General features: G+C 49.3%; 1 long non-coding RNA gene across 2 annotated transcripts in view; it reads right to left on the bottom strand.

The window, feature by feature from the left end:
• LOC137346249 (uncharacterized) overlaps nt 1-14,463 on the bottom strand; it is a 381,277-nt gene that overhangs the window by 185,233 nt on the left and 181,581 nt on the right. The window lies entirely within an intron of this gene.

Below are 14,463 nucleotides of genomic sequence, written 5' to 3'. Positions count from 1 at the left end.
GGGTGGCTGGGCTCAGGTCTCGGTTCCCGTTTGCCTTTCCCGGGAGTGCGGGGGAGGGGAGCGTGTTTTAACAGTGACGCAGTAAACGCTGGATTCTCCTGTGCTCTTCACACCTTCCGGTGAGCGGCCATGGTGCTGGAAGTGGGTCAGAGTGGCGGGCGGTCATTAGCAGTGGTTAGCAGTGCAGTCAGTGACAGCAGCACCCGGTGTAAGGTGGGGTCCCGGCCGGGGGATTGGGAGACACATCCTCCCACTTCCTTCCTGCACTGGACTTTCTCACACAGGAGGCCGGTGTAGGGAGCGGGGCAGAGACACCTTCCATTGTCCTCACACACTCCTCCATTCTCACACCGTGTCAGCAAGTTATCGCACACACCCACTGCAAGAGGCAGAAAAAAGAAAAGTTGAAAATCTCCCCATGTTACAGAATGTTTCAACTGTCACCACTCCCAGTGTTTCACTTTTACAACAACATTTTATTATAAAAACATCCAGACTCCAAGAATGTAATAATGAATAATCAGTGTCGATTCCAAAATATAATAAAGAATAATCAGAACAGATTCCAAAGGGAATATATGAGGGTTCAGAAAGATATGAAGAAACAATTAGGAAAAGAAAGAGAAACTTTGGAATTAAATTATCATGAAATATAAAATGAAACAGTAAAGTATTCGACAGACACATAAATAATTAATGGAAAATCAGGACAGGGATCGGGTCACTAAGGGATAAACATGATAAACTCACAGGTAATGACAGTGAAATGGCAGAAATATGAAATAATTACTTTGCCTCGGAATTTACCAGGGAGACTAACATGGTGAAGATGATATTAGAGGAAGAAAACAAAAAGAAATAAAGATAGAAAGACAGGAGATAATTGATAAACTAATCAGACTTAGAGAGGATTATAACCCCTGGTCCAGATGGATTGTATCTGAATATTATAAGAAGTTCGGGTAAAGATAACAGAGGCTCTATTACATAGATATAAAAGTTCATTGGAATTAGATATTCATTAAGAGGACAGGCAGACAGATCATGTGATTCCTATGTTTAAAAATGGTGACAGAACATGTCCGGGGAACAACAGACCAATGAGCTTAACATCAGTGGTAGGAAAGATAATGGAATCCTGACTCAAAGATTTAACAGAAAAACATTCAGAAACTAATACTATCATAAAGTGTGATTGGATAGTTTCCTAAAGAGAAAGTCATGCATAACCAACCGTACTGAATTATTTGCAGAAGAAACAGAATAGTAAATATGGGTGATGTCATCAATGTAATATATTTAGATGTTGATAAAGTACCACATAGTAGACACATGATTAAAGTCAGAACATGTGGAGTGAGGGGGGAAGCAGCAGAATGGATAACAAGTTGGCTAAAAAACAGTAAACAGAGAGCAGAGATTAAAGCCAGTTACTCAGACTGGCAAAAAGTGGGAGGTGATGGTCCACAAAGATTGATGCTGGTAGACTGTCAGTACTGAGGGAGTGCTGCACTGTCAGAGGATCAGTACTGTGGGAGTGCTGCACTGTCAGAGAGTCAGTAATGACGCAGTGCTGTATAATTGAAAGTCCTTGCTTTCTCTTTCTGCTCCAATCCTGTCACATTGTTTGAGAGCTCCTCCCTTGCTTTGGGTTCGCGACCTCTCGTGATGAGATACTTGGCCATGTGTGGTCCAGCTTTGGGTCAGCTGCATGTGTCAGGAGAAATCAGCAATTATTAATCCTAGCTGCAGAACAATGTATGGTCTGAACACAACATCTGTACTGTGTACACACACACATTGAGTGGAGACTGTCCACCACTGCAAGGGGCTCCGAGAGACAAACAAACAGCTTGTTCATCTCCACCTCATCACTGCTTTATCTGGAAATCTAAAATGGACCGTGTCCGGAGGGACACGATGTTCAAACCTCTGCATAAGGGCAGGAGAAATGTACCCAACATCGCCCTCATCCTGATGACATCATTTGTGTGCGGCTGCATCAAACTGTGTGTCGACCTTCAGTACGCAAACTCCAAGTGTCACTACGTGCTGAGGTTCTATCTGTCCCCGGTGTTGAGAAAGATGCCGCTGGTCACATTGCCGTGGAACGCTCCATCCAGTTGGACCGTGCCGTACCACCTATCCTTCGTGGGAAAGTTTCTGCAGAAAAACACCTTTGACCACCAATCCATCAGGCAGTGGTCTGCACGGAATGTCCTCAAGGCCCTACTGGAAAAGGAGATGTTGGATCTGGTCGGATGGTTCCCCGAGCAGACTGCCAAAGTCATTTGGTGGAATGCCTCATCACCAGAACATTCAAACAAGCACCAAGATGTAGCTTGGCTGGTGGTGAGAAGAGCTCTCCCCGTCAGATCCTTCCTGCACGCTCGGAGTCTCACACTCTCCGCGCAATGCCCGCGTGGCTGTGGTGGGGAAGAGACAGTTGCCCACCTCCTTCTGGAATGTGTCTTTGCAAAGCAGGTGTGGAAAGAGATGCAGTGGTTTTTGTCGAGGTTCATCCCAAGCAGCTCTGTAACACAGGAGTCTGTGCTCTACGGGCTGTTCCCAGGGATGCACACCGAGATAAACATCAACTGCTGCTGGAGGACTATCAATTCGGTGAAAGACTCTCTTTGGTCTGCCCGAAACTTGCTGGTCTTCCAGCGCAAAGAGTTGTCCACGACTGAATGTTGCAGACTGGCACATTCCAAGGTCCAGGACTCCGTGCTGAGGCACGCACTAAAGCTTGGGGCAGCCGTGGCAAAGGCTCAATGGGGAAAGACCACAGTGTAAGGTCCCCACACCATAGTGAACTGAGGGGCTGGATCGATAGGAAACCCCTCAACTGTGTCCAAAAAATCGTTGTTTGCTGCAAAATGTACACGGCATGTAAAATGAAATGGAAGGGTTGTGAGGCAACTCACTCCTGTATTGAAGGAAACTGATCTCCTTTCCACTCTTTGTATTGTTTGACTTGGTGCTGTTTGGAATTGTTTTGTCATGTAATTTTTACAGATTTTTATGAATAAAGTATATTTTGGAAATTTAAAAAAAAACTCATCACCAATCAGACAAAAACTGACACTGAGACACAAGAGGAGATATTAGGACAGGGAACAAAAGCTCAGTCAAAGAGGTAGGTTTTAAATTGCATCTTAGAGGAGGAGAGAGACGTGGAGAGGCAGAGAGGTTTAGGGAGGGAATTCCAGAGCTTAGCACCCAGGTAGCTGAAGGCCCAGTTCCCACATGTTCCTGCTCCAGTCTCAAACTCCCAGTCAATGTGGGAAGTTATGGTCACTGCCAGTCAGTGTGGGGAGTTATATTCACTTGTCAACAGTGTGGGGAGATATGGTCACTCCTGGTCAGTGTGGGGAGTTATGTTCACTCCTAGTCAGTGTGGGGAGTTATGGTCACTCCCTGCTCACATCTACACCTGTTTCTCACTCACTCCCTGTTCACACCTAAACCTGTTCCTCGATCAGTGAATGATGAGGGAGGTTTGAGGAGAGCGGCTCGAGCTCGATGCAGAAATGGGCTCTGGGTCAGCAGGTCACAGGTCAGAGAATGAAGGTCATACTTATGGCCACTGGTGACAGTGTCAGGGAGACCTGGAGAGGGAAACGGAAACACAAAGAGTTGGAGAGACATCTGATTCACAATCTTTATTAATAAACACGAATACAACCTATTACATGGTGTGTTAATAGGATCGACCTCACTCAAACTCACAAACAATGATCTCATTGGGGATTCACATGCTGCATCCTCTGGGTGTTCACACCAGCTCGAGGTGAGACCAGGTCGAGTTACTAAAGTGCTCACGTAAGGTGAGTGTGAGGTTAGTGTGTAAGTACGAGTGATTAATGTGTAAGTGAGCAGGGTTAATACGTAAGGGGGTCAGTAATCACATAGACCCCTCCCCCACTGCCCATTAGTGTCACTCTCTGTTTCCTGATCTCGGGACATTCCACACACAGCAATGACCACAGATAGCCCTCACAATCTTCACTTCCTGATCTGCTTCAGATATTTATGACACAGAGGCTAATTCTCCTTTCACCCTCCCCAGCTGTTCCCCAGATGTTCATCCAGCTGTTAACATTCCATTCACACAACAGTCTCCACCTCACTGCTGCCTCTGGATCTGTGTATGTGTCCCGAGTGGGATTTCATCACATTTAACCCATACGACTATTCTAACCTCACCCTCTGCATCATGTCATATACATGGACTTCAGTAAGGCGTTTGATAAGGTTCCCCATGGCAGGCTGATGGAGAAAGTGAAGGCGCTTGGGGTCCAAGGTGTACTAGCTAGATGGATAAAGAACTGGCTGGGCAACAGGAGACAGAGAGTAGCAGTAGAAGGGAGTTTCTCAAAATGGAGACGTGTGACCAGTGGTGTTCCACAGGGATCCGTGCTGGGACCACTGTTGTTTGTGATATACATTAATGATTTGGAGGAAAGTATAGGTGGACTGATTAGCAAGTTTGCAGGCGACACTAAGATTGGTGGAGTAGCAGATAGTGAAGGGGACTGTCAGAGAATACAGCAGAATATAGATAGATTAGAGAGTTGGGCAGAGAAATGGCAGATGGAGTTCAATCAGGGCAAATGCGAGGTGATGCATTTTGGAAGATCCAATTCAAGAGTGAACTATACAGTAAATGGAAAAGTCCTGGGGAAAATTGATGTCCAGAGAGATTTGGGTGTTCAGGTCCACTGTTCCCTGAAGGTGGCAACGCAGGTAAATCGAGTGGTCAAGAAGGCATACGGCATGCTTTCCTTCATCGGACGGGGCATTGAGTACAAGAGTTGGCAGGTCATGTTACAGTTGTATAGGACTTTGGTTCGGCCACATTTGGAATACTGCGTACAGTTCTGGTCGCCACATTATCAAAAGGATGTGGATGCTTTGGAGAGGGTGCAGAGGAGGTTCACCAGGATGTTGCCTGGTATGGAGGGCGCTAGCTATGATGAGAGGTTGAGTAGATTAGGATTATTTTCATTGGAAAGACGGAGGTTGAGGGGGGACCTGATTGAGGTGTACAAAATCATGAGAGGTATAGACAGGGTGGATAGCAAGAGGCTTTTTCCCAGAGTGGGGGTTTCAATTACTAGAGGACACGAGTTCAAAGTGAAAGGGGAAATGTTTAGGGGGGATATGCGTGGAAAGTTCTTTACGCAGAGGGTGGTGGGCACCTGGAACGCATTGCCAGCGGAGGTGGTAGATGTGGGCACGATGGAGTCTTTTAAGATGTATCTAGACAGATACATGAATGGGCAGGAAGAAAAGAGATACAGAACCTTAGAAAATAGGCGACATGTTTAGAGAGAGGATCTGGATCGGCGCAGGCTTGGAGGGCCGAAGGGCCTGTTCCTGTGCTGTAATTATCTTTGTTCTTTGTTCTATGTCAGCAATTCCACCTTGTTCACTGACTCTGACATTACACTGAGAGAGGCTTCAAAATCCTGAAGGGTTTTAATGGAGTAAATAAGGAGAAAGTGTTTCCAGTGGCAGGAGGGTCAGTGACCAGAGGACACAGATTGAAGAGAATTAGTAAAGACCCAGAGGGGGAGAGGGGGAGAATTTTATTTTTACACAGCGAGTTGTTGTGATCTGGAATGTTCTGCCTGAAAGGGCAGTGGATGCAGATTCAATCATAAATTTCAAAAGGGAATTGAATAAATACTTGAAAAGGATGAATTTACAGGGTTATGGGGAAAGAGCAGGAGAGTAGGATTAATGGGATAGATCTTTCAAAGAGCCGGCACAGGCACGATGGGCCGAATGGCCTCCTTCTGTGCTGTCTGATTCTCTGATTCTGTGTCTGTACAATCTCCCACTGTCAGTCTCTGTTTACACATTAACACAATCACAAACATCCATTGGGTTGTATTTTAGAATCGATGCGTTGCCGGGAGTTACGATGAGAATGAAATATGAAGCACTGGGCCGGGCCGGAAAAGCGCTCGTTATTCACAGACATTGGCCGTCCCTTTGGGGATTGGGAGGTATGAGCCTGCTCTCCACCGTCAGCCTTGAAAACCTTTCTTACATCTCCCGCAGTCCGGCTCCGTCGTGTTGTGTTCACACTCACAACTCAGCTTCCCCTTCTCCAAGATACAGTTGTTGGTGTGAAGATTACACTTACACCTGGTAACAAACAACAGCAAGCTGGTTTAAAATAACCTGATCAGCTCCGTTAGTCAGAACAGCACCGAAATAAGAGGAGGAGATGTCCCTCCTCTGAAGAAAGACCTGAACCAGGGGGTCCATCTCATAGTGCAGGTCCTCAGGGTCTTCCTGCCAGCAAAACGCATAGGGCCACGAGCCCTGGGCAGGAACCCTCCACCCCTCCAAACAGAGGGGTGGGTAGATGCCCCTATTATCTTGTCAACTCCTGAGGTGGGGGCCTTTCCTGTGGTAGGAGAGCCTGTTGACCCCAAGGGAGCATTCATTCCTTTGGCCAATGGGTCAGGTGTCCTGGGTGGGGCCAAGACCTGTGAGGTTCCGCTCTCCCGACAGCCTCACGCTGTCACCTGGGATGTACCCGACCCGGAGGCCAATTTGTGTAATTCCCCGTCTGCTGGGCCAGTGGGTGCTGGCGGGGCGGGAGATGGCCTCCTCTCTCTCCCTCCGGTATCGGCACTGGCTGGATTTCTGGAGTCAGGAACCTCCGTCTCCCTTTGTCCGCTCATTGGCCTGGGGACGGGGGTGGAGGGGGGACCTGAACCGTCAGCACCCATAGGCTCGAGTTCCACAGTAGAACCCAGAGAAGACTCCTCCGCCATCGTTCCTGGGGGTGGGATCGTGATGGAGGCGGGACTAGCTGGTGCAGCTGGGACGTCTGCCCCACAGTGTGTGGTAGGTGTGTCGGCCGCTGGCGGTGACGACCCAGAGGAGGATGGGGACTCAAAGTGGGGCACGGAGGACGACCTTGAATCATCGCCAGTGAGGCAGTGGAGTCCCTCGTGCCTCCCACCGAGTCTCCTCTCATCCCCACAGTGGAACTCCAGGACTTCCTCGCAGCATGCAGAGGTTGCCGCATTAAAGTTCAGCTTCCTTCGGTCGGTGGTCGAGTTTGGCGCTGATCATCCTGTCCGTTAGTGCTGCCCTCATGAAGGCAGGGAAGGGCACGGACATGAAACTGGTTGAGGCATACTGGTTTAAAGAGTTCCTCAATTAGTTGCTGGAGGACTGGAAGGCGAGGTGCACTTCCATTCCCTTCTCACAGTGAGGTGTTGGTGACGATTTTTAAGTACCTTCGACATGAAGATAACCATAGCCAGTCTCAACATCAACAGCAGCAGATGGTCTCACCGCAGATTACACAATCTCTCAGTCCTCAGGGAAGGGAGATATGCGGTGAGCTTTCTGCAGGAAACCCACACCCTTCCGGGAGACGAAGCCTGGAGTGTCAAGGTGGGGTCTACGTGAGTCATCTCACCCCTAATTCGAGTGGGGTGGCTATCTTGTTGGCCCTGACTTTTCAGCCGGAGGTCTTGGGGGTCTAGGAGCTCATGCCGGGCCACTTGCTCCACCTCACCGTTCGCCTGGGTAGCGTGCCGCTCTACTTTGTGAATGTGTACACGCCAAAGCCCTCCGTGTTGCAAGCGCGCTTCTTTGAAGAAGTGTCAGCTCTCTTGAACTCTATCGATAGCGGCGAGTGCATCATCCTCGGGGGGGGATTTTAATTGTACCCTTGGGGTGAGGGATCGGTCTGGTCCCCAGTGCGGCCAAGCGCGGTGGAGAGGTTAAGGGATCTGATCAGCTCCCTCAACTTGGTGGATGTTTGGTGGAATCTCCATCCCGACTCCAGCGCCTTCAAATGGAGGTCTGGAGGAGGAGGGTCCCGAATTGACCGCCTCTACATTTCGCAGGTGTACATCTCCCATGCCACGGCGGCCTCCATGCAACTGGTGCCATGCTCGGACCAGCACCTGGTGTGGGCAGAGTTTAATCTGCTCCGCACACAGGCAGGCTCCGCGTACTGGCACTTTAACAACCGGCTGCTGGAGGAGAAGCAATTCCGGGACTTGTTCCAACAATTCTGGGTCGACTGGAGAAGGCAGCAGGGGGGCTTCCCCTCCTTGAGGCTACGGTGGGATGTGGGCAAGACTCACATCCATGTCTTCCGTCAGGGGTACGCAAAGGGGTCAACCAAGAAGCGGGAAGCCGAGATCAGGCTCCGAGAGAGGGAGGTGCTCGACTTGAAGTCCCTCTTCGGTCATGCCATCGCGGACCAGCCATGTGGCAGGCGTACAAAGAGAAGAAGGGCGCACTGAGGGACCTACAGCTTGTAGGGTCCCGAGGTACATGAGGTCATGGATCCAGATCCTGGAAGATTTGGACCAGTCTCACCCTTCTTCTACTGGCTGGAAAAACGGCGGGGGGTCCATAAGCAGCTCATTGAGCTGCTGGTCGCGATGGATCCTCCATCACGGATCCAAAGGGAATGGGCCCCCTACTCCGTACCTATTACAATGCGTTGTTATCTCCAGATATGTCCAGCGAGAAAGCGCACAAAGTTTTGTGGGAGGACCTGCTGAAGGTCAGCCCGGAGGGCGTCGAAGGATTGGAGGCTCTGCTCACATTGGCGGAGCTGACTGGTGCCCTCCACCAGCTCTCGAGGGGCAAATCCCCGGGGCTGGACGGGCTGACCGTGGAGTTCCTCAGGGTGTTCTAGGAGGTTCTGGGGAAAGCCTGGCGACTGGGGAGATGCCCCTCTCGTGGCGCAGGGCAGTCATCGTCCTGTTGCTGAAGCGGGGTGATCTCCGCCTGTTTAAGAACTGCCGTTTGGTCTTCCTCCTCAGCACGGATTATAAAATCTTTTCCCAGGCTATGACTACCCACCTGGGCTCCGTGCTGGCCCACATGATCCACCCCAACCAGTCCTGCAAGGTTCCGGGTTGGTCCATCCAGGACAATATCCACCTGGTCTGGGACCTGATTCATCTTTCCCAGAGGACTGGTCAGTTGGTTGCCTTTCTCTCCCTTGATCAGGAGAAGGCATTCCACAGGGTGGGTCACGAATATTTTTTCTGGACTCTGCACGCATTCGGACTCGGTCACATTTTGTGGCCTGGGTCCGACTTTTATAGGCCGCCGCAGAGTGTCTGGTCAATGTTAACAGGTCCTTGATGGCGCCCCTTCCCCTTGGGAGAGGAGTGCATCAGGCATGCCCCATGTCCGACCAATTATACACCATCTGCATGGAGCCATTTCAGTGCTTGCTTCGCAGGAGGTTGACGGGTTTCGCTCTGCGCGAGCCGGCCATGCGGGTCATCCTCTTGACTTACACCGATGACGTGCTCCTCGCAGTCACAGATCCTGTTGACTTGTAGAGGATGCACGACTGACAGCAGAACTTTTCTGCCACGTCCTCCTCAAGGATCAGTTGGGAGAAATGACTTCCTACAGGAGCCAAGCACTGGTCGTAAACCAACTTGTGGCCTCGATGCTGTGGTACCGGTTGGTCACTTTGGCCCTGCCCCCTGCATTTGCCACCAAGATCCAGAAGAAGCTTGTTGATTTTTTCTGGGGCAAGAGGAAACACTGACTCTTCCGATTGAGGAGGGCAGCCGGTTGCTGATGTACGTCCGCACCCAGGCTGCGACTCTCTGCCTTCGGACCCTGCAGAGATACCTGTACATCGAGCCTCCTCCCAGATGGAGTGCACTGGTGAAACTTTTTTCCGCCAGGGGCTCTGCCTTCAAAACGACAGGCAGCTCCCAGCGGAGAACATTAGCCGCGCCTCTCTGAGGGAGGTGCCTGTATTTTAACGGGATCTATTCAGTTCTGGAACATGGTCGCCTCCAGTCAGGGCGCTCCCCCGCCGGCAGAGGAGAGCGCCTTGGCTGTCCGGGAAGCCAGCTCCGGGGACGGACCGACAGGCAGAGGAGTAACCAAAGGCCCCGGGAGGCCTCACACTGCGGGTGACAATGGGGTTCGGGAGCCCGCGGCGCTCCTGGCCGAGCTGATCCCTGATATGCATATAAAGCGGGCCTGAGGAATGAAGGTCCCCTTGACAAAAGATTAAGGGGCCTGGCGTATATAGGCCACTGAAAAAAGAAAAAGAAAATATGTTAGGTAAAAAAATTGGTTAGGTACAAAAAAGAAAGAAAAAAGATAAAAAAGGAAAAACAAATGTGCTTATTGTGACTCTCTCTCTGTCTCTATGTTCTTCTCCAGGTGATATTGAAAGGTTACAAGGTTTACCGTGCATAGTAATCTGTACGGTGGGACTGTCACCATCAACACAAGGAAGTTATTCCTCATCGTGGGCTCTGTGGGACTGTGAGACCGTGCGCGGAGTGAGGGGTTTCAGTTTGTGCAGTGGATGTGCGGGTTCAGTGATTCTGATGGCGTTCACACTGGGAAACCCTTTACTTTAATTCCCAGCTCGGTCTATCTCACTGGATCCTTCAAGCGTGTCACTGGGAAGTGAGTCCTCCCCCAGTCACTGCCCTGGGTTTATCACTCTGAACTCAGAGCTCTTTCTCATTCTGAATAATACACCCAAACACACAATCATACAGCACAGGAGGCCATTCAGCCCAGCGAGCCTGTGCTGGCTCTTTGAAAGAGCTATCCAGTTAGTCTCACACTACTGCTTCTCTTTCCCCCATTGCCCTGTAAATTCATCCCCTTCACGGATTATCCAATTCCCCTTTTGAAAGTTATTATTGAATCTGCTTCCACAGCCCTTTCAGACAGAACATTCCAGATCACAAGAAGTCGCTGTGTAAAAACATTCCTCCTCATCTCCCCCTCTGGTTCTTTTACCAATGATCTTCAATCTGTGTTTCTTTGTTTACTGACCCTCCTGTCACTGGAAACAGTTTCTCCTTATTTACTCTAATGAAACCTTTCATGATTTTGAAAACCTCAATTTAATCTCCCCTTAACCTTCTCTGCTCTCAGGAGTCATAGTTATACAACACAGAAACAGGCCCTTTGGCCCATCATGTCTGTGCCGGCCATCAAGCACCTATCTATTCTAATCCCATTTTCCAGCACTTGGCCCGTAGCCTAGTATGCATTTCACGTGCTCATCTCAATACTTCTTCAATGTTGTGAGGTTTCCTGCCTCTACCACCTCTTCAGGCAGTGTGTTCCAGATTCCAACCACCCTCTGAGTGAAAAAATGCTTTCCTCAAATCCCCTCTAAACCTCCTGCACCTCACCTTAAATCTATATCACCTGGTTATTGACCCCTTTTTAGTTTTTAGTTTTAGAGTTACAGCACTGAAACAGGCCCTTCGGCCCACCGAGTCTGTGCCGACTATCAACCACCCATTTATACTAATTCTACACTAATCCAATATTCCTACCACATTCCCACCTGTCCCTATATTTCCCTACAACCTACCGATACTAGGGGCAATTTATAATGGCCAATTTACCTACCAACCTGCAAGTCTTTTGGCTTGTGGGAGGAAACTGGAGCACCCAGAAAAAACCCACGCAGACACAGGGAGAACTTGCAAACTCCACACAGGCAGTACCCAGAATTGAACCCGGGTCGCTGGAGCTGTGAGGCTGCGGTGCTAACCACTGCACCACTGTGCCGCACCTCTGCTAAGGAAAAATGTTTCTTCTGATCTAACCTATTAATGCCCCTCATAATTTTCTACACCTCAATCAGGTCTCCCCTCAACCTTCTCTGCTCTAAGGAAAATAACCCTAGCCTTTTCAGTCTCTCTTCTTAGCTGAAATGCTCCGGCCCAGGCAACATCCTTGTGAATCTCCTCTGCACCCTCTCCAGTGCAATCACATCCTTCCTATAGTGTGGTGACCAGAACTGTACACAGTACTCCAGCTGTGGCCTAACTAGTGATTTATACAGCTCCATCATAAACTCCCTGTGCTTATATTCTGTGCCTCGGCTAATAAAGGCAAGTATCTCATATGCCTTCTTAACCACCTTGTCTACCTGTGCTGCTGTCTTCAGTGACCTATGGACAAGTACACCAAGGTCCCTCTGACCCTCTGTACTTCCTAGGGTCCTACCATCCATTGTATATTCCCTTGCCTTGTTAGTCCTCCCAAAATGCATTACCTCACACTTCTCAGGATTAAATTCCATTTGCCACAGCTCTGCCCATCTGACCAGCCCATCTATATCGTCCTGTAATCTAAGGCTTTTCTCCCCACTATTTACGACACCACCAATTTTTGTGTCATCTGCAAACTTACTGATCATACCTCCTATATTCACGTCTAAATCATTAATGTACACGACAAACAGCAAGGGTCCCAGCACCGATCCCTGTGGTACACCACTGGTCACAGGCTTCCACTCACAAAAACAACCCTCAACCCTCAACCGTCACCCTCTGCCTCCTGCCACTAAGCCAATTTTGGATCCAATTTGCCAAATTGCCCTGGATCCCATGGGCTCTTATCTTCTTAGCCAATCTCCCACGCGGGACCTTATCAAAAGCCTTACTGAAGTCCATGTAGACTACATCAACTGCTTTACCCTCATCTACACATCTAGTCACCGCCTCGAAAAATTCAATCAAGTTTGTTGGACAGATCTCCCCCTGACAAAGCCATGATGATTATTCCTGATTAATCCCTGCCTCTCCAAGTGGAGAGTAATCCTGTCCCTCAGAATTCTTCCAGTATTTTCCCAACCCCTGATGTTGGACTCACCGTTCCGTAGTTCCTTGCTACCCTTCTTAAATAATGGCACCACATTCGCTGTCTTCCAGTTCACTGTACCTCTCCTGTGGCCAGAGAGGATTTGAAAATTTGTGTCAGAGCCTCTGCCATCTCCTCCCTTGCCTCACATAGTAGTCTGGGATACATCTCATCTGGGCCTGGGGATTTATCCACTTTTAAGCCTGCTAAAACAGCTAATACTTCCTCCCTTTCAATGCTAATTTGTTCAAGAGAACAATCCCAGCATCTCCAGTCACTCCACATTGAACTCTCTCCACTGACCTCCATCAACCCTGGTCCCATTCTAGTAAATCTCCTCTTCACTTTCTCCAAGGCCCCGACATCCTTCCTAAAGTGTGGAGCCCAGAATTGGACACAATATTCCAGCTGGGGCCGAACCGGTGTTTTGAAACAGTAGAACATAATTTCCATGTCTTTTACACTGTACCTCTATTTAAAAGCCCAGGATCCAGTCGATGTTTTTATCAGCCTTCTCAACCTGTCCTGCCACCTCCAAAGTCCTGAGCACAAATGTCAACAGTTTCAGAGTTACTGGCAGTATCATTACTGAGGGTGTGCTGCACTGTCAGAGGGTCAGCACTGAGGATGTGCTGCACTGTCAGAGGGTCAGTACTGAGGGTGTGCTGCACTGTTAGACGGTCCGTACTGAGGGAGTGCTGCACTGTCAGAAAGTTAGTACTGAGGAAGTGCTGCACGGTCAGAGGGTCATTACTGAGGGAGGGCTGCAGTGTTGGAGAGTCAGTACTGAGGGAGTGCTGCACTGTCAGAGAGTCAATACTGAGGGAGTGCTGCACTGTCAGAGGGTCAGTACTGAGGGAGTGCTGCACTGTCGGAGGGTCAGTACTGAGGGAGTGCTGCAGTGTTGGAGGGTCAGGACTGAGGGAGTGCTGCACTGTTGGAGGGTCTGTACTGAAGGAGTGCTGCACTGTCAAAGGGGCAGTAAAGAGGGAGTGCCTCACTGTAGAAGGGTCAGTATTGATGGAGTACTGTACTGTTGGATGACCATTACTGTGGGAGTGCTGCACTGTCAGAGGCTCAGTTCTGAGGGATGCTGCACTGTTGGTGGTGCTGCTTTTGTATGAGACATTATACCGTGGTCCCGTTTATCATCTCTGGCATAGGTGAAGGATTCCATGGCCCCCCCTCCCACCTGAGAGATTCTCTGTCACTTTAAATCTTTCATCTATTTCCCAATTTCCCCTCCCCGGCATTAAAAGACTGAACAGGCTAGAGGAGCTTAATGGCCTCTCCTGTTCTTGTGTTTTCTCTGATTGGTCAGACATGGTGTGGAGCAATGAGTCTCTCTTTCTGGTTAACCCTGTCCTTGTCGTGTCTCTCCTCCCCACTCTCCCCTCCCCAGGAACAGCTGAAGATTCTTGCCAGTAAGATGGTGAAGGACTCCCCAGAGTTTCACTGCCTGCAGTCCCAGTTCTCTGTGCTTTACAATGAGAGCCTGCAGCTCAAGGCCCAGATGGACAATGGCTGCAATCTGCTCTTCACCACCCGAACCACAGTCGAGTGAAGGACATCACTGAAGCAACATGAGATCTAGAGATGGGACTGATGGTGTTTGAAAGAACAACCTCATTGCTGGGAGAATACAGTTCCAAATTTTCATGAGTTACTTAATGTGATCAGAATTGTCCAGTCTTTGGAGTTTTCCAATTCAATCTCAGAAATAAATATTTTCCATCACAACACAGACTGAACTCAATGTTGTAATCTGTTTGTTCGATTTAAAAAAAAAAGTTTGAACTATGTGGCAAC

Source organism: Heterodontus francisci, chromosome 29 (assembly GCF_036365525.1).
Source record: "Heterodontus francisci isolate sHetFra1 chromosome 29, sHetFra1.hap1, whole genome shotgun sequence".
Taxonomy (NCBI): domain Eukaryota; kingdom Metazoa; phylum Chordata; class Chondrichthyes; order Heterodontiformes; family Heterodontidae; genus Heterodontus; species Heterodontus francisci.
Note: the sequence above shows the minus strand (reverse complement) of the source record. Positions and strands in the feature narration are given on the sequence as shown.